The sequence below is a fragment of the Rhamphochromis longiceps genome, linkage group LG22, assembly GCF_057381845.1.
Source record: "Rhamphochromis longiceps isolate RC_006_pf linkage group LG22, R_longiceps_female_GT1.1, whole genome shotgun sequence".
Classification (NCBI taxonomy): domain Eukaryota; kingdom Metazoa; phylum Chordata; class Actinopteri; order Cichliformes; family Cichlidae; genus Rhamphochromis; species Rhamphochromis longiceps.
In genome coordinates, this window is record NC_140577.1 from 12445700 (window position 1) to 12465772 (window position 20073).

Below are 20073 nucleotides of genomic sequence, written 5' to 3' on the forward strand. Positions count from 1 at the left end.
TCCTCCTGCCTGTCTTCATAGGAAAGAATGAGATTAGCTGTTTAAACTTGTTGGTAGGAATTTCTTCATTAGCTTGATAAAAACAAGAGCTATAAATTTGATCTTCAGATTAAAAACAGCCTTTAAAACCGCATAGCTGTCTATCCAAATTAACAGTTAAAAGCACAAAGTACACAAAGCTAAGGCACTTGAACTGTGCATTCAGTAATTAACTAAGTTAATAAACTGCGAGCACTCATGTTCTTGCTCTGCAGCTGTGGAGTGCAACGAGAATGTGTTCTGCTTAGTGACAGACCTCTGTACCGATTGTCTTCTTGTGTCCTGCCGCAAGCACATGAGAACATGCTCCTCTGGAACAGCAAATGACAGGATGCTAAGCACATCACAATAATCACAGGGCACGAGAGGATAAATGGGAGGCAAGCAGTCAAGGGACAAACATTAAAGCAGCCAAAAATAATGTATAGGCTGCATTTTTTAGCCTGATTCAAACACCAGTGACAGAGCACCATGGTTTACCAGATATACTTATTAAGAACCAACAGATTAGTTTAAAGATGGTTCCTTCAGTAAAAATATGTGGGGCTAATTCAGTTATGCACTAATTTTATTTAGTAAACAGTTCAATTCAGAAAACGAATCACAACAACAGCTGTCTCGGGGTGTTTTACACTGTGAGGTGAAGACACTACAACAAATAATAATAATGAGACAACCCTCTATAAGCAAGCACTTAGAGACGGTGGGAAGGAAAACTCCCTTGTAACAGGAAGAGAGTGTATAACCTTTTGGTATTGATTAATTAAAATAAAATTTCAGTCTTTTTTTGAACCAGGACTACTTCTTTCAGAAAACAGCTTAAAAGTTAGAGTTGAAGAAAGCTGCTCACCTATGAATAAACTTTGACTACCTATGGACAACAGGGCGATGATGAAATTATGTGCTACCCTTTTGTTAAGTGACAACATACCATTTCCAGAAAAGTCTGCTGCCTTAGCTGAAAATCCATCTTTTTTAAATGTGCAGCAGTGCTTTTGTTGGCAGGGGTTCTACTCAGCTGCCATTCTACCTGTGTGCAGCTATTTATTAGCACTATTCTTTCAGTTAAGCTTTTAACAACTGATGGTGTATGCCACAGCTGCTGGGCTCTCAGTGTAGCAGACACCAATATTAACACTTCAGAAAAAAATGTGTTTCAAGGGGTGCCATCTAAGACACGATTGCAATTTTATTCATGAGTAGTGTCTATTTTCTGGTGTATAAAGGCACTTGTTTCCACCGATCTGGCACAGGTGGTGTACCGAGCAGACCGACCTTCAAAGTGTACTTTTTTTGTTATCATATTTGTAGACGCGATTGGCCGTGCTGCTGTATTTATATTACAGTTTTTCTCAAATGCTAAAACACAAAAGCCAGTCCTCTAAACCAAATGACCAGCTGTCTAAACACATTTACTAAATCTAGCCATCATTTACCAATATCATAAACACATGTCACATGAAGACACAATTCACAGAACACAATCCTCCGTTGTCATAAATCTAAACACATCTTTCCTTGCTAAAACACAAGTTGCAAAAGAACTCTGCTCATATTCTCAAATGAAAGCTCGTGTGATGCAACATGCTTGCCACAGTCAGCAATATTTGAACACAATGAACACACCTGGCGTCATTCATTACACACAACGACTCAAAATTGAAGAAACCTGTTGCTAATGCTGTGACCACATGTATAAAAGCAAGTTCAGAGTGCACAGTATTCTGAAGAGTCCAAACAAACACAATGGATGAGGGCAGAGTCAGAGGAATTCGATGCAGAGGAGGGAGAAGAGCTGGCCCTGGAAGAAGAGGAGCAGGCCAACGAAGAAGAGGAGTTTAAATGAGAGGAGGAAGAGGAGCAGGCCAACAAGGAAGAGGAGAAAGTCCAGGAGGGAGAGCAAGACAACCTCGCACCATCATTATGGACGAGATGCAAGCAACAGTCATTGATCATGTCATTGTCCATGGCATGACAATGGCTGAAGCAGGACTAAGAGTCCGCCCACACCTGAGTAGGTTCACCGTGGCCACAATTATCAGGGCATTCAGACAACACAACGGGTATTGTACTCGATTGCTTTCTTTGTCACAATACAGTTTTACAAACCTGTAAAAGTAGTCTATTGGTTTCAAATCAGTTGTGACTGTATTGTAACACATGTCAATTGACAACACATGTTTCTTTCTTTAGAGTTGAAAGAATGCCACATAGAGGTGGGAGGGTTGCCATATTTACAGCAGCACAAGAAACCCTCATTGTGGATACGGTTCGTGGGAACAACCTAATCAGACTCCGGGAGATCAGAGACAAAGTCATTGCCGATAATGTCAACTTTGAGAGCATTGACGATGTCAGCTTGGCCACAATAGACCGAGTTCTCCGGCGCAAAAAGACGCGGATGAAACAGGTCTATAGGGTTCCCTTTGAGCGCAACTCTGCGTGACACAAAGACCTACGTTACGAGTATGTGCAAGTAAGTTTACATCCATGTTCACAGTACAGTTAGTGGACATACTGTGTTGCTCAGTGGCCTACATTACTTCTGGACAATACTGTGCTACCTGATTGACTGTTGTTCTGAACACCTGTGCCCTTTCACATTTTCACAGAGGATATTACAGTTGGACGCGATGGCCAGACCTCATGAGTACCTCTTCCTGGATGAGGCTGGCTTCAACCTGCAGAAACGAAGGCAAAGAGGCTGTAACATCATTGGCCAAAGAGCCATCACTGAGGTCCCAGGACAATGTGTGTGTGTGTGTGTGTGTGTGTGTGTGTGTGTGTGTGTGTGTGTGTGTGTGTGTGTTAGTTAATATTACCCTTTGTGCGGCCATGGGTTCAGAGGGGCTTGTCCACTGGCATGCTGTCCTTGGGTCTTACAACACCCAACGTCTCCTCACCTTCCTAGAGGAGCTAAAAGACATCCTCCTGGACCGCCAACAACACCATCCTGGGCCCGCACATCACATTTATGTGATCATTTGGGACAATGTCCGCTTCCACAGAACAAACCAAATCAGAGAGTGGTTCACCACTAACAGTGACCACTTTTTAAACGTCTGTCTGCCACCCTACTCCCCTTTCCCGAACCCTATAGAGGAGTTCTTCTCATCGTGGAGATGGAAGGTTTATGACAGACAACCATACACAAGAGAGAACCTCCTAAGGGCAATGGAGCTGGACTGTGTTGACATCCCAGCGGAGGCCTACCAAGGATGGATTCGCCGTTACAGGGCGTTTTTCCCGCGGTGCCTGACAAGAGACAATATAGCCTGCGATGTGGATGAGGTGATGTGACCCGATGCAGCTCAGCGACAGTGATTGTGGTGTGTGTGTGGTGTGAATAACGTAAATAAAAAAAACTTCACACCCTGATCATTGTTTCAGGAGTACTGTTGTGCGCAATAGATTCTGTTTTTGCATCGAGTTGTGTCACAGTAGTGTACATACATGCAGGATTTTGTATAAATTCATACTCTTCGTATGAAACAAATCTAAATGCCTAATCCTCTGCAGAGATCTACGACGATCCGTTACTGTATGGTTTCTAAAAATATGCATCGGCAGTTATGAAACAAAGAACCTTATCACAAATTGGGCATTGTGTTTTCAATTGTTTTGCTGTAGTGTGTAATGATGTGTATAGTGTTTACATTTTTGAAAGCTTCGAGCTGCTCTTTTGGTGTGAAAGTTTGCATTTTGCAGTGGGAAGGTGTGGTTGTGTTTATGTAGCTTTAGAAAAGGGTGTTGTGTTTAGACATTGGGGAACATGGTGGAAACGTTTGTGAAATGTCTTTTAGCATTTGAGAAAAACTGCAACCAAACAATACTTCTGTATTTAGCCATAGGGTGGCAGATACATATTTCAAAGCCTCACATTAAGATCCTTCAAAAACCTTTCTGGTTATTTTTTCCAACTTTGTTTTCTGTCCAAAGTTATACTCTTTTTTTGAAAATACAACAAGAACATTATCTGAAAAGAAATTCTGTTTAAATGAGGACCGATCTGCTACATATCTGCTGATATGTAGCATCAGCACGTGCAAATGCATGTCAGTATAACATCAAAAACAATCACAGACACTTAGAACACCAATTTAAGCCCGTCAGTGGTAAAAACAAGCACTTGACGCAGGCAGTTACCCGGTGGAATTACTTCACAGCTGTTTCACAGTTGCCAGTTGTAGCACTGTCACTCAATAGTTGACTGATATCAAACATTTTTGTCCCTATTAATAATGTAAACTACAAAAAATGATAAAGTAAGATCCGGCTTAGAAATACTGGAATTTGCCTTTAAGTGGACATCATGTCATGCACAGTGTGGAAAAGAATGATCTGTCAACTAATGAACATTACTTTCTGCTCCTGTCGTCATTTCTCAGGGGCCAAATGATTTGGTGCACACTGAAGTATTCACCAACATTCAGCAAATGGCCAAACTAACAATAAATCACAAAACAGCAGGGAGGGTGCGCCTGAGACCACTGAGTCAGCTTAAGAAACTTCATGATTTATGCTAGTCGGAGCCATCAATCTCTGTAATTCAGTTAGAAAAACAGCAATAGCTTCCGAATCCACACCACAAGTCTTCCTTCAGTTCATAGGATCTAATGAAACTATCATTTGAGCTTTTGGTTTATGTTTCGTGGTCAAAGTTTTCACGGGCAAGATGCGTTTCACTGCACTGCACAACACAAATCCTTTGACTGCAGTTTGTGTTCTCTGTGGCTGAGTGAGGCCATGCAGGCAAACGCAGATGGAGCGTCACAATTTCCACCCTGTTTTATTAAGCTGTTAAATAGTGGATTAAGCTGCTGCTCAAATATGACTTTTAACTATTCATATTACACATATTTAGCCAGTATATGTTGACATTCACGTGTGGGCCTCCATGTGCTGCAGCAAAGCTTTTTTCCATCTCACCTTATCATCCAAATCTAACCACAGTGGTCACTCAGTCCTGCTTTTGTGCATCCTGTCCTCCAGGCAGATGAATGAGTATGAAACGTTTTGACAGTTGGGGTTTCAAAATGGAGCCACTGGTTAAGAGAAGTGACATGATATAGACAACAAAGTCAAGCGAAGAGCCAGGAAAACACGGGGCCCCTAAAGTGAAATCCAAAAACAGGACTTTTGCTGTCAACATGTCAAAAGAAACTGACATGACACATCAAAAAAACACCTACATTGAACAGACATGTTACATGAATACAGAGAGAATGTGTTTGATTAGGCAGTGCTGTGCAAAAGCCCTAAACCACTCTTGCAAATTTTAAGCTTGAGAAACAGTTCTCCAGGCTTTCTGAAGGTCTTTCAAAGTTTTACTCTGGACATAGTTTAGACACTATGTTACTAGCAGATTATCATAAAAATATAATTTGTTCCCATTTATTTAGATGAATCTATGAAAAGGACAGTTTTGCAGGAATAAAATAATATTTTTGCATTACAAGATGATTCCCAAGAAACTATTACTCAAAAACAGGAAACCAGTCAAGTAGTAGGGGTGGGGGAAAAAATCGATACTGTGTAGTATCGTGATATTTTGTTTGCTAATAATGTATCGATACAGGGACAGCAGAAATCGATATTTTGTTACAAAAAAGGTTTTTGTGCTCTGACTTCAGAGCATGTTGATCCTTTTTCTGAGCAAGAATCCTGACATTCCTTCACTGTCCAAATGTGTTTAACTTGTTTTTTGGCAGCAATGAACATGACAGTTTACTTATTTTAATTTAAGACATGTTTTATTTTAATTAAGTTTAAAACTTTTTTATTTAATGTAAAATTATATTTTGTTTTAATTTACATTCAAATTCTTCAGTTGCTGAATGGGCTGCATAGTTTTCATAAATTGCATAGTTCAGAATAGCTATAATTGTACCAGATGGTTGCATTCAGTTAAGTTGGACTAGACTGTAATACAAACCATTCAGTTTGTCAACAATAAAACTGACTGAAATGAGAGAAAGAATGAGTGTGAGACTTTGTTATTAGATAAAATGAATATTGATAAAGTTTACCTTTATGTACAGAATCTGAATATTGCAAAATATTTTTAGAAAATTGCAATAATATCGTATCGTGCGTTAAGTATCGTGATAATATCGTATCGTGGGATATATGGTGATTCCCACCTCTATCAAGTAGAGGAAAAAAGAAGCGACAAGCTTAAAAAGTATATACAGCAGATTTAAACCATGTCCTCAAGAAACAGGAAAAAATTCCAGCAAAGACCTGATACAGAACATAAGAGATGCATCTGCACCGCAGTAGATCCAGCTACTGTTCACTAAAGCCTCATCCGAAATGGTCTTATTGAAAAGGTGGATGTCAAGAAGCCATTTGTAGGGAAGACTTCAGGTCGAACAAAATGAGCTAAATTCAGTTTGTTTTTGGAATCGGCTTTGAACAGGTCAACAGCGACTTTCTTGCTATGGACTTTGAAAGTCTGGGGACAAAACAAAAAGAATGTACACCATAAAAGTTCTATAAATGTTTTTACCCAAACATGACAAAAAATTCCTTTGTCAAAGCAAAACAAAGTCACAAATGGCCTTTTTTTTGGAGCCCCTATTTAGGACTGAAGCTCCGCAAGACCAGGCAATAACTGTATTAGGCACGCAGGTAAAGGTTGAGGTCACACTGTGAGACAATCCAAGACATCCATCTAATCCTCCCTGCATAAATATAGGAACCCATGACCTCTACACTGCAAGTGCTTAAGCAAGAAGGCAGAAGCATGAAACTCATGAATAGCAAAAGGGTTGGGCCAGGGAAAGGACACAGAAAAGGGCAGAAGGTTTGATTAGAGAAATGGCAGATAAATAAATGATCAAGAGCAAATTGAAAGCCCACTAAAACAAGGTGGATGATTATTTTTAGAATCGTATGTGATTCTTAAGCAGCAGGCAGTTGGGATTTCCAGAATAGTTGGGGCACATTATCTAATGATAGAAAGCGCAGGTATCCATCAAACAGTAGGGTGGATGTATATAATACAACTAGAAACATTTGCCTCCTATTCAGCTATAAAACCTACTCCTTAGTGACTAGCATGACAGGGATGCCTAATGTGACTTTCATTAACGATATGCTACAGGCCAGAGGCTGGAGCAGTCCAAGCCCAAATTGAAAAGTGCTCAAGCATAACTGTATCGGATGCCCAGTTTCCTAGCCCCATAGTATGACTGATTGAATTCCTGCCTCACCCACAGAAAGAATTCCTAAGCTTCCTTTTTCCAAATCAAGTGGGCAGCTTGGCTGGTTGATGTTCTAACTAATCTACTATGAGCAGCCACTGTCATGTCAGCAGATATTACAGGAAAAGTAGCCCAAGACAAAAGGAAATGGTTACAAATATCTTTTTATCCCAAAGTACATGACACAACAAAAATAAAAACTGTATGTGCCAAACAGATAACAAACTTTTAACTTGATATTAACATTAACACACATCCATAGATACTTAGGGGGCAAGACCAAATAAGGGCCATTTGAGAAGTTCCTTGTATAACTCCATCTATGATGAAATTATACACAGACGATAGTGGTTTCTCAAAGTGGGTTACAGGAATCCCCACAAATCCACAAACCACAACTCAAAATAATCTACTATAAATTATAAAATTGTGCTGTGTTGTTAAACTAAGTATATACAGAAAGGGACCATTTGCAAACAATTGTGTGTTCTGATGACTCCCTTCCACATTTGTTAACGTTTGCTAATATCATGTCATTAAATTGCAATTGAAATTTAAGAACCACTCGTTCTTCTGTGCTTCTGCATACATTAGTTTATTAGGTTTGCATTTTAAAAAAATGCTCACGTGAGCCTAAAAACTACATCAGGCCACATAATCAAGCAATGCAAAGACCAAGCCTGGTAAACCAGTGCTAGGATTTTGAGGGGTTGATTGAAAGCTTTCATCTCTGTAAGAGATACAGTGCTTTTCTACTTTAGCTGAGTACTCAAAGCACTTTCTTATTTGCCAGCCTCATTCACCCATTCACACAAGTGGCTTTTTCATGCACTTTTAACCTAACATACACAAACACATACTTAGACGGATGCATCAGGGGCAACTCGGCGTCCAGTTCCTTGTTCAAGAAATTGGGAATTAAACGACTTTCTAAACAGTTGACATGCACTACTGCTTGAGCCACAGCCACCAAGATTTCCATGGCCCACAAAAATGTAAAAATCCCTACTCAAGTTGATGGAATAAACACATAAAAGGCGACATGAATAAAATATCAATGAAATATTTATTATAATTACCAAAATGAAAATCTATAATTCATATTACATTTTTTTGCACATTCATTAATGTAACGTCTCAGATTTACACCCTCATATTTACAACCCTTCATTTAAGACACTAGTCAAACTACCTGCTGAGTTCTTTAGCTTTTCACACATCAGCTTTTGGGTGGAGTAGAAGGTCACAAAGTTGAGGTATGAAGACATAGTGTGATGCACTCCAGCATAGTGTTGAAGAGCTAAATAAAACACCCTGCACACATGCAATGACAGGCATGATCTGAGGTGTCAGGCTGGAGGGGAGAACTGTAGCTGCTAATTAGAGGTAGATTCTGATATAAAAGACTCTCCAGCATGGAGGGTCTTGTTAGCTAACAGGCAAATCTGAGTTCTCCAGCTGAGGGGTTGGCTGGCTGCTGCAGAGCAGTCTTCCTTCACTGACATCGATAGGGGCTCCACAGGAGGGTTGGGAAACAATGGTGTTGACAAGCAGTATCAGGCCTAGCAGCATGAAGGCAGGGCCAAACGATTCCATTTCCCAGCCAATTCCATTATCAGGACACACAGACTTTACTAATGCCTGAAAACAAACAATACACGAGCATCCTTCTAATTAAGCCCCTGAGTACCACTGCTTAGTGCACCGGCATATCTGTGTTGGATGCCTGCAAACAGCCTGATTGGATTCATCAGCACTTTCAATGTGCTCCTGTTTCCTCCCATAGGCCTCTAAAAGACTATTGGCTCTATTCAATGGCCCATCCAATACTCTGCATGTCTAAAGACCTGAGAGGCAGATTGGGGTATTGAGGTTGTCAGTTATTTCTTCAGGAGTAAACAATCTGACAACATCCCATGTTGACGACAATGCAGACTAGGGACAAACAAGTATGTCAAAAATGATTATCTCTATATTGTCATGCAAATATTGTAATTACGACTTTTTTTCCCCATTAAACTCAGTTTTAGTGAACAAATATTCAGTGAATTTGTTTTTTTGTTTTTTTTTTAAACAACGCACATATAAACATAATATACCTGACTTTGAAATGAACTTCAAACATGACTTTGGTAATTAATTAAAATATTTACTTGATCTAAAAAGTACAGTCTCTTTCTCTGTATATATGCATACAGATGTATATGCATGTTTATGTGTATGTTACACACTTTAATGGTTATCAAGCTTCAACAATGGGCAAGTTTTTGTTTCCTCGTCACTATTCCACACCATTCACCGAGGGTGAAAGACGGTCACAACAGATGGTGGAGAAGAAGGAATCGTTCTGCACATTTGCATGCTATGTCCAAATCCCCCCCCCCCCCCCCCCCCAAAAAAAACCGCAACTGACATAAAAGTCTGCAATTAATCTCTGTGAACGGCAGGCGTGGCAGCTTTCCCTCGTCTGTTCAGTCATCTCCATCTTAATTTCTATGTTTACGATTAAAAGCCCCTATGAGGTTAAAGTATTTGCCCAGTAGCAAAAATGCTTAAATGCTTCTTTTTTAACATTTTGAACTGTGACTGTACAAAGTTTGATACAAGCCAGTTCAGCTGGTAATAATAATAATAACCTTCATAAACACATTCAAACTGGGTGTGGTTTGATACTTAAAGTTTGATTTATCTATATAACCCAAATAAAGACAGTACTTATGAATAGTTAATTTCAATTATTATTATTTACACTTTTAATAATAAGTGCAATGGAACATTATAATCAACTGGACCTTCTACAGACACAGGTAGCACTTGTGTACTAAATCTCATGTAGCATTTCTACAGGTGCTCATAACTGATTATGAGGATAATTAGTAAAAAGTGCCAGTTACTCAAATATTTGCATAATTGCATGGAGCTCCTTGTTCTTCAGAGCAAGAAGATGGATTTTATAATAACTTGGTTTTTAAATCCAAATGCTACAATTACACATCCCACTTGCAATTTACAGATCAGACATTGATGACTGACAAAATAATTCAACTTGCATAACTCAAATGAATTATGCATATTGTTGAATAACCTTTCAACTCAAATGTGAACAGATTAATAGAAAAAACGAGACCACAAATCTGTGTAAATGACCATGATCGTTATGAAAAACTGTCAGCATTACCTGCCATTAAGAGATGAAAGTCTGCTATTAAGGTGATCAACTCAGGAGAAAACGTGAGATCTAAAGAGTAACTTGAGGCAACTGCAGTAGTAACAAGACACAACAAAGTCAGACTGACATAATTCTTCCATACTAGAGACTGAGAATGGATCCAGTTAAGTCCTGCTTTTAGTGGATTCTCAAAAGGTTTAAAATGAGAGAAACATTCTGCAGAAGCTCTGTGTTTTTCCAAAGATAAAGATGTTAATGACTAAAGTCAGCGGAAGAGTGAGGGGGCAAGAAAGAGAGATAAACAGAGTGAGAGACTTTACCTAAAAATGGTCACTTAGTGAATGGCTTTAAAGAGAAGTGGAAGCACAATATCATGAGGTGATCAGGATTAATTAAATGTTGAGTGGCAACACACATTAATATTATCCCACACTTTAAAAAATGAGGCACATTAATGAAGTGAAAATTAAGAACTCTTCCTTTATTTTCAAGATAATGGTTCTATTTGACTTGAAATTGAGTGTGTTGGGGTTATCCAAAGCAAATGGTAAATGGTTTTTCCCACCTTAGTGGTATTCAAAGTGATACTTAATATACCTCCGAGCTGGGTTTCTCGTTCACTCATTCAAACACGCCAATGGAAACTCTGTAGAGCAGCTTTTGAGTTCACTGTCTTATCCAAGGACACACCCCTTTAAAGCAGTGACACTGTAATACTTTAATAATACTGGTATAATAACACTAGTAGCAATACTTTTTTACTCTGCGACTAGAAAGAGGTACAAATATATACCTAGAAATGAGCTGCCGTACCTCTAGCTTTACCTGACACATTCTACTTTAACAAACAAAAGTAGGTACAGCACATTTCAATAACAAAACAAACGTCAGGTATTTCTATCATTTTTCAGTACATTTCTAACTTAACCACATCAAATAACATTGACTGTTTTCTTTTTTAACTCCATTGGTCATATAACTGCCTTGATCCTTTGCTCATACTGAGGCTGCTGGCTTTTGGATGGCTTCTGAGCTCTGGGTAGCTTTAGCTTTAGCCTCTTTGAAAGTCTCTTGAATTTTTACTGAGAATAGATACAAAATATTTTCAATGTTTTTTTTTCTATTTATGGGGTTGCTTCCCAAACAATGTAACTGTTTGGATATAGAGATAGTTAGAATTTCTTTAGAAGAGGCAGAAGAGTTGAATTCTATTGTATTATTCTATAATTCTATATAGAAGATAAATGCAGCCAATGTGCCATCGCCATTTGAAGGGTAAATTAGCTGTCTTTGTGTCTGGCTGAAGTGGTCCTCCCACACTCTACTTTTCAGCACCGATTTCATTTTTCTTCGACGGAGGTTGCTGCTTGATTATGTCTGGGATATTAGCCAATCTGCATGGATGAAAATTGTAATTTAAGATCTCATTAACACTCATTTAATAGCAGACACCCAATGTTTGGCTTTATGTTGACACATGGTCAAGACTGCTCACAAATTAGTTTTAGCATCAGACTGTTTGCGAATAGTCTGATGATTGGAGCTGCTAAGCAAAGATCTTCATCATTTATTTAAAGCCAAGTTATTGTAAGTACTATTGACCCGCATCAAGTAGTTCAACTTCTGCAATTTTTCTAAAGTACAGTGAAGCGGCTTCCACTTCTGAACATTCATTTCCTCAAGGTTCATCCTCAAGTTCAACGACCCTCTCCAGTACATCGCAGCAAACAGGGCCAAGCAGAGAAGTGCACTGCGTGAGTCATTTGGAGTGTAGCTATTGTTCAGCAGAAGTACACACTGCAATGAGCCAACAAACTGGCTGGATTCACCAGTGTATAATTGCCAACAACATTCCCTTGAGGAACAGTGGAGTTTTAGGTTGAAATGATCCAGTCACAAAGACCCACACTGGAAACATGACTGGATGAACGCAGTTTTCTGAAAGGCTACAGGGCAATCAAAGACAAGTACAGTATGTGGAAAGAATAAATCTTTGGAAAACAGCCACATATTTTTGATCCATTAAATCCTTTTTTTCCTTTCAAGCTTTCACATTCTCTCTATTTAGCTGACAACTGTTACTGCTCTGTTTATGCCAAAACACATTAACTTGGAAATGTAACTGCCCATAAAGGAAAGAGGTGTGAGTTTTGTAAATCTGCCTGTAATGACAAAATTGAGAATCTCCGCTTTCCTTCTCACAGAGATTATAAAACCTTTCACATAGGAATGTGGAGTGAAAGTCAGACCATGTCACGGCTTGTGGCTTACTTGGTTTCACTGTTAAAAGGGGTACCTGAACTGGTCCCTCTGCATATGCTGGAATGCACTTAGAAAACACTCCTGACAACTTCCCTTAAGAAACTCTGGAGAAATATAAACAATTTCACTAGCAAAGTTGCCTATGTGGGATTTGATTTTAGTTCTAGGTTGGTGACCCTTACTTAACTGCATATTTAATCCAATGGCTTAATAAGTTTGAGTATATTTATTGAGAATATGGATGCGCTTGTGCCTTGTGTGTCAGATGCTGCATAGGTTAGAGTGATTATGTTAAAGGTCAGGATCTTTTTGCACCTTGGTGGAACGTGATAACAGAAATTTCCTACAAGTCCACATTGGCCTTACTTTTGCTGTGCATTCCACCTACAAACAACGGGAAAGAAGCAAAAAGTACAGAAAGTGAGTAGGAAGAACAAAGCTTCTATTCTGTACACAAGGCAGTGTGTGCAGCTGAAAACAACACAAAAAGCACAAACATTTTAGACTGATTTGATATCTTTTCTCAAGATATACAATCATAAAGACAACAGAGTATGCTGTGTGCTGTCTAAATGTGCTGAAGGTCTCCTCCTCCACATAGACACGCCACACTTTATCTATACATTTCTCTGTCTGAGTAGAGCTAGAAGGGATCAGGTCGGTCCTTCCTCTCTCGCTGATCTTCCTCGCTTCACTAGGGGAGAGATAGTGTAGATAAAAGAGGGCATTTAAGCTTCTGCCACTTGCGGAGAGGTCTCATCTCCAGCCTCAGGTGGTGTTCCAGCACACGGCTAAGATTGAAGGCGAATCACAGACACCGCTCGAGGCCAAGCTGCTTTCTACAGCAGCACCGGTGTTATACATTTCTATGTGTGCAGGCACACAGGAAGGGGGTGAGACATAGAAAGAGAGATAAAGAGGGCTGGCAGTAAACAGAGAGAAGATGGAGAGAAGATGAGGAGTAGGAGTCTAAGGAGGAGGAGGGTGGAGAAGACAATATCGGTATTCAGCGTAATAGAAAATGCTGCCGCTTCATGGGAAGCCTCCCGAGAGGGTGAGATGTGACAGACCGCCTGTGAGCAGCAAGGAGCAGGGCATGGTAAAGAAACAAGGCTGATGAAAAACACACAGGCAATAGGCTAACTCCCTCGCATTAATCAGGAGGTTCAGATTTGATTTCAAGCCAAGCACAAGTCTCTATTCCTTCCTTGCCCGTTTCCTTCCTTGCAGACAGACACACAGACAGACAAAGTCTATCTCTTCATTCCCGGACTAACATCCTGCTGGCCTCTGTGCTCTCTACAAATCTCTGACAGAAAAAAAAATGGTGCCAGGAGTAATTCCATTGCTCATTATTCTTCATTACAGAAGAGAAAAGCACCCTCGGCTAGATCATATTTGCCGTTAACTAAAGTTTCAGAGACAATTAGCTCAGGTTGTTAAAATTAATCATTGTTACAGCCATGATCTTGGAGGCCGGCAAAAGCCCCGGCATTTATGGTTTGTTTATTTGAACGCCTCCCGTGGATATCGACCCGGCCCTGTTGTAAACAGCAGGATACTGCCCTCCACAATCGTTGGGTGGATTTACTTTCTGCACAGGGATGAGCCATTCAATTGTGACTTAGATTATATGCACTGAGTGGGAAAGCAAACTTCTTATTATTTCTTTATTGAATCGTATGACTGTTTCAACAGTATCCTCTGCATTATGAGGATAATAGATCCTCTCTACAAGGGGGGGGGGGGGGGGGGGGGATGTAACTTGGAATTTCAGTCATTTCCTTGTCTTGAAAATCCCTACAGCAGCATTCCTACGTTCTCGATGCTTGTTGTCATTCCATCGTTGACTGTAAACATAAGAGACTCGTGGGATCTGATAGGAGGCTCAATTATGGTAATCTAAGCACTCTCTTTTTCACAGTCTTGCTGAAACAAGCTGAATAAAACTTGCCTCAATCTCCCCAAAATGAAGACATGCTTTCTATGCATTTCTTTCTTTGTCCTTTTTCCCCCCAGTCTGTTTTTTCTATTGTGTTTTGTCTGCAACTGGATCCCATATCCGGCTTAAATTAATTGACCCACTTCCTTTTTAATAGCTCTTGTGGTCTGCCCCATAGAAGCAACCAGAAACTAATAGCCATGGTCATGCTGCATGGAAACCATATAAACACCCCTGGCCCATTTCACAGAAATACACACTTAAATTCCATCACACAGTTTTTTTCCTCCTCTGCTTTCTCAACTCATAAGATGGGCACTGTCTCTTCAAAGGCATACTACTGCACGATACATATTTATGTTGTTACGCTTGGCTGTTTATAGTTGGTAATTTGCATCAAACCTTTGCCTGGTTTAGGTTGAGAAACAGGATACCTGAGAGACATATGGCAGGGAGCTCTGCCCACATAAGCATGAATATCCCAAACTTGAAAAGACATACCACACATAAATTTGGACGCACATACAAACACAAAACACACATGCAATTTCTAGGACCTAGGTTAGGCCTCTGAGGGCTTAAGTAATACTCTGTATAATACCCCACATCACTTACCGAGAGCATCTGCGGCAGACAGACTCATTTAGAATGGATGTGCTTCAGGCAGCTATAAGGAATTCTATTATTGCACACAAAAAAAAGTAAATGGAATTTTTTTCGGCCTAATGTATAGGTCTGCAGGATACTTATATGATAATTCAGGTGTAATTAATGTTTTTTCTTGGCAAATGGATAATTCATGCAGAAGAACACGTGAATTTTTAGTGGAACATCTAACCTGCATGTAGGTAAACGTGTCTAGTTTCCCTCTATGGAGCCACTATGAAGAATTTAATTTGTACACTTTTTGTTAACTGTAGATGTCCATTCCACAACAAAGAGATGAGTGCAAATATTTTGATGTGAAATTCAGTTTTTGCTCATTTAGATTGTTATAGAAGCAGGCAGGTTAATTATGACAGAATTTCATGACTGTACACAGACCAAACATTCCTGAAAGTCGAATGTTAAAAAAGACTGAGCCAGGGGTTAAAAAACAATACATAAAATACATTGTTGGCTACCACAAAGAAAGATTATTTACGGTATTTAAAGCATGATATTTTGTTTGTTAGAACTTTTGCCTCATAGCAAGAAAGTTCATGGATCGTACCCATAAGCAGGACTGGGGCCTTCTGTGTGGACTTTTCTTGTTCTCTCTGGATGCTCTGACTCATAGGACTCACAGTTTTTAAAAAAATGTATGGACTAGGTTAATGGCAATAGGTATACATGTGAGGATGACTAGTTAGCCCTCTGTGTTAGCCCTGTGATGAAATCAATCAATCTGTCCAGGGGATACATGCCTGTTTTTTGTTTTTAATTGAAGAGGGTGAGGGAGAGGGAGAGAGGGATGGATGGTTGGTCTTTCTGTAGAACACGGGTGTCGAACTCCAGGCCTCAAGGGCCGGTGTCCTGCAGGTTTTAGATGCGTCCTTGATCCAACACAGCTGATTCAAATGACTAAATTACCCCCTCAACATGTCTTGAAGTTCTCCAGAGGCCTGGTAATGAACTAATCATTTGATTCAGGTTTGTTGACCCAGGGTGTTATCTAAAACCTGCAGGACACCGGCCCTCGAGGCCTGGAGTTCGACACCCCTGCTGTAGAACGTTTGTTCAGTGAAAGATAAATGAACCAGTGAGATGTTTCAAAAAAAGTTCGTAAAAGTTTTTTTGAGTTTCGCTGAGCTCCGTTAAATAGTATGGTTCCAGTTATAAAAGTACCAAAACATCAAAAAACATCCGTCCAAAGCAGTCTTCAAAACTCTGGCAAAAAACCTACAGACAGCGGCCTACTTTTTTCATTCAACTGCCTTAGATCCCACCCATTCCCTTGTCTATGTTTTGCTAACTCATTTCACCCCCTCCTATTTCTTCATCACTCCTCTTTCTCCGTCTGTTATTAGCAGTTCTTTAATAATGAACCCTACAGGCGTCCTCTTCATTAGGCAGGCAAGGGGAAAGAGGCCAGCGAGCCAAGCTGACCCTGCTACACTCTCCTCATTGGGGATCTGGCACAGGAATTTTAATAGGAGAGCAATGCAGGCAGGCAGGTCAGTCCTGGGGACACACTGTGAATGCCAATCTGAGCTGACCAACCGGCGTGAACACAGCAAGTGTGCTGTGCTGCTAGCCTGACAGTCTGTAACAAGTGTGGAGGAAAGGAAGAAAGACAGGCAAAGGATGATGGCAAGTGGGAAAGGGGTGGTAAAGGGATCAAGAGGGACAACACTGAGGTACTGAGCAGCTATTCAGGTGAGAGGAGAGGGATAGAAGGCCAGAGTGACAAGAGCCTGGGCAAACTGAGAAAATTTCTGCCTTGACTGCCATACTAATAAAGCAGGGAGGGTTCTTAGACATTTCACATTTATATATGCTTAGCCTGAAAATTTGTAGGACAAGAAGACGCAGAAATGTGACTGCAGCAAGGAAACTCCTGTGAAGCCTGTTAATTGTAATCTGGGACTAAAAAAGCAACTGATGAATATTTCCCCCAGGAAACAGGATGAGCTGTATTTCATGGCGCCTAAACCAGCCGCATGAGTATAAGCGACATAAAAGGTGTGAGCTTGCAGTGGGCTTTTAGAGCTACTCTGTGCTGGCTAATAAACCATCCACTCTCTTCCTACATGCTTAAACATTCTGCCTTTGAGCTACACTTTATATCACCCATTTTAAAAATTCCCTGCCCTGAACAGCACAGGTGATTTGTTGTATATTCACCACTGGGCCAGTAGATTTTCTTTTTTAGCGTCTCCCCGCCATGGTAATTGCCACACCGACCTTGATGCAGACAGGATAAATGAAACATATCCTCTGTCAAGGCTCTGCCATTAGTAGCACCACAGAATTACCTCATTTCTTCTGTGATCTCTGTAAACATTTCTGATTCTGTGCATGCCTGCTCATTCTGCAACACTTTCCACGACTATCAGAGGGAGCACTCACACTGGAGCCTCATTCCAAAAGACACTGCATGTCAATTCATTTACACAGCCAAAAATAAAATAGCTCTTTGTGCAAAAGACAGTTTGATAAGCCAGAATACGTCTGGGATTTTCAGTTCATGCTGCAGGAATCAGTAAAGATTGGACACACGCACTTTCCAGCAGGTAAAAAAAGTTTAACGACGCAACATCAACCTTTTTTGTTTTATTTTATTTTAATTTTTTTTTTAGATTCAACTGTTCGTGAAACATAATGTAAAGAAAAGGCTTTTAAGAAGAGAACGTTTGAGTAAATGTTAGCAGATGAAAAAAGATTTAGTAACCCATGGTGGCAGATCGCAGGGAAGTTTTAAGTTTGACAGGACAGTTTAATTAAAGTTAGCTGGTAGGTGTGGTGACAGACTGAGCATAAAACCTAAAGAGTGGGATTATTTCACGAGGACAAGGGTGAAATGCAACCTATGCAGGAAGCTAATCATTCATCAACCTCAAACATGGCTTATAGCAGTGGTTCCCAAACTTTTTCTGCTAGGCCCCCCTTAGTCAGACAGAAAAACCTGTCCATTATGCTAGCAGTGTCCAAGCCTTGATTTTTTTTCCCCTTTTCATACCCCCCCCCCCCCCCCCTTGCAATGGCTCTGCACCCCCCCTAGGGGGCGGGCCCCACACTTTGGGAAGGTCTGGCTTATAGCTTGAAATATTTAAGCAGGCTAAATAAGTAAGTAGCCGCTTAGCATGGCTCATTATGATAGTAGATCATCATTAATGCTTTTATTACAAACAGATTGTTTGCAAAATGTATCTTTAAAACTTGTAACATGTCTTTAAAGTCAGCCTAAAATACCCATCTAGGTTATACCCAAAGCAAAGTAAAGAATTGACATAATTTGAACATTTCAAGGTTCAAGGTTCAAGGTGACAAATAAAGAACCTTGAACCTTGAAATGTTCAAATTATGTCAATTAATCTGCAGGAGGAATTATAACAATACCCCAAACCACAAGGAGCTAATAAAAATAAACCACCCCTCTATAAGCAAATTCCCTCTGACTCAGTTCCATTACTGAGCATCGACTGTGGTTTTCAAATCAAAATATAGACCAAGTCAAGTTCTGCTAATGCAGTTCTATACAGTATATTTTTGGCTCTGACAGCAGCTATATTTCAGATTAGATCGCACTGTAAATCCACAAATACATCACTTGGAATTGTCCACAGCCTGTCAGTGCCACAATCACAATCTGCTTTGTCATGTGTGGAGGACAGACACTTTAATGAAGAGGACAATGCAGGGCCTTCATATTGTTCTCATTTCTTGCCCTGTCAGCTTTCCAAATTAAGAATGATGTTCCTATTTGTCTTGCAGTTTATTTGTTGCAAAATGGTTGATTTAACTCAAGCTAACACATGGTGTGCAGCTTCTCCCATTAGTCCCGAAGCAGTAAATACTGGGATGAAACCTGCTTTTGAAACAAACAAAAAGCAACGTTTTCCATGACATGTCTGACTTTTTATCAAAGATGGCAACTACTCTTTCAGAATGACTGAAATCTCTTAAACAAATAGAAGTACTTTTAAAGAGCAACAAACATTCAAACAGACATTACCAGCCTGGTATTTTAAATTTATTAGGAGGGCCATTTTCCCACGCATCTGTAATGGGGCTGGCACAGGTGCTGCTGAAATGATCCCATGAATCACCCAATCTGCAGTATCTGTGTGCAATCAGCTATGTTATCCAGCTGACAGACTGTGGTGGTAGGTCATCAGAGCCTTTGAAATTGTATTTGAAAAAAAAAAAAAAAAAACTTTGATACTCCAGACCAGATGATGTAACTGCAAACTATCTATTACTGAATGGATGTGACATCACTCCTAAGTGAGCTAATGGCATCACCGTCAGCACAGAGAGCACATTTTTCCCTCTAATGTTGGCAGTGAGGGAGAAGTGGGGAGTCCAAAAAAAACCTCACTACAAAAACAAAACAAAACCCTAAACTAAATTTTAGGTCTGTGCTCATTACAACATAATTGTCTTTACCATTATTTACAGCATTAGTGATGATTATGGACACGTTGGCTTTCGCATTTGTACTGTACATTAATGATTCGCATCCAGGAAGCATTAAGGCCTTTGAGTAATAATATTCTTCTCAAAGTGACAGGAGATGTAAAACTTATCACCTTATGTGTCTGAAAATCTTTGCTGTGTGTGTGTGTGTGTGTGTGTGTGTGTGTGTGCGCGTGCGCTCTTGCGCGTGTGGCTGCATGCGTGCTAGAGTACATATTGTTCATGTGCCTCATCCAAGTCTCATATCGGTTCTGATGCATCAGATTACCCCATCAGAGGTTGCTCGTCCAGTGAGGCCATCGGTCCGACACTAATCCTCCTTTGATGAGCCT

The 20073-nt window shown here is 40.1% G+C and overlaps 1 protein-coding gene and 1 pseudogene across 1 annotated transcript in view; one reads left to right on the top strand and one right to left on the bottom strand.

Annotated features, from left to right (window-relative positions):
* The window catches only part of LOC146643618 (RNA-binding motif, single-stranded-interacting protein 3), a 313547-nt gene that overhangs the window by 242215 nt on the left and 51259 nt on the right, over positions 1-20073 (bottom strand). The window lies entirely within an intron of this gene.
* LOC146643619 (uncharacterized) lies at positions 1972-3176 on the top strand (annotated as a pseudogene).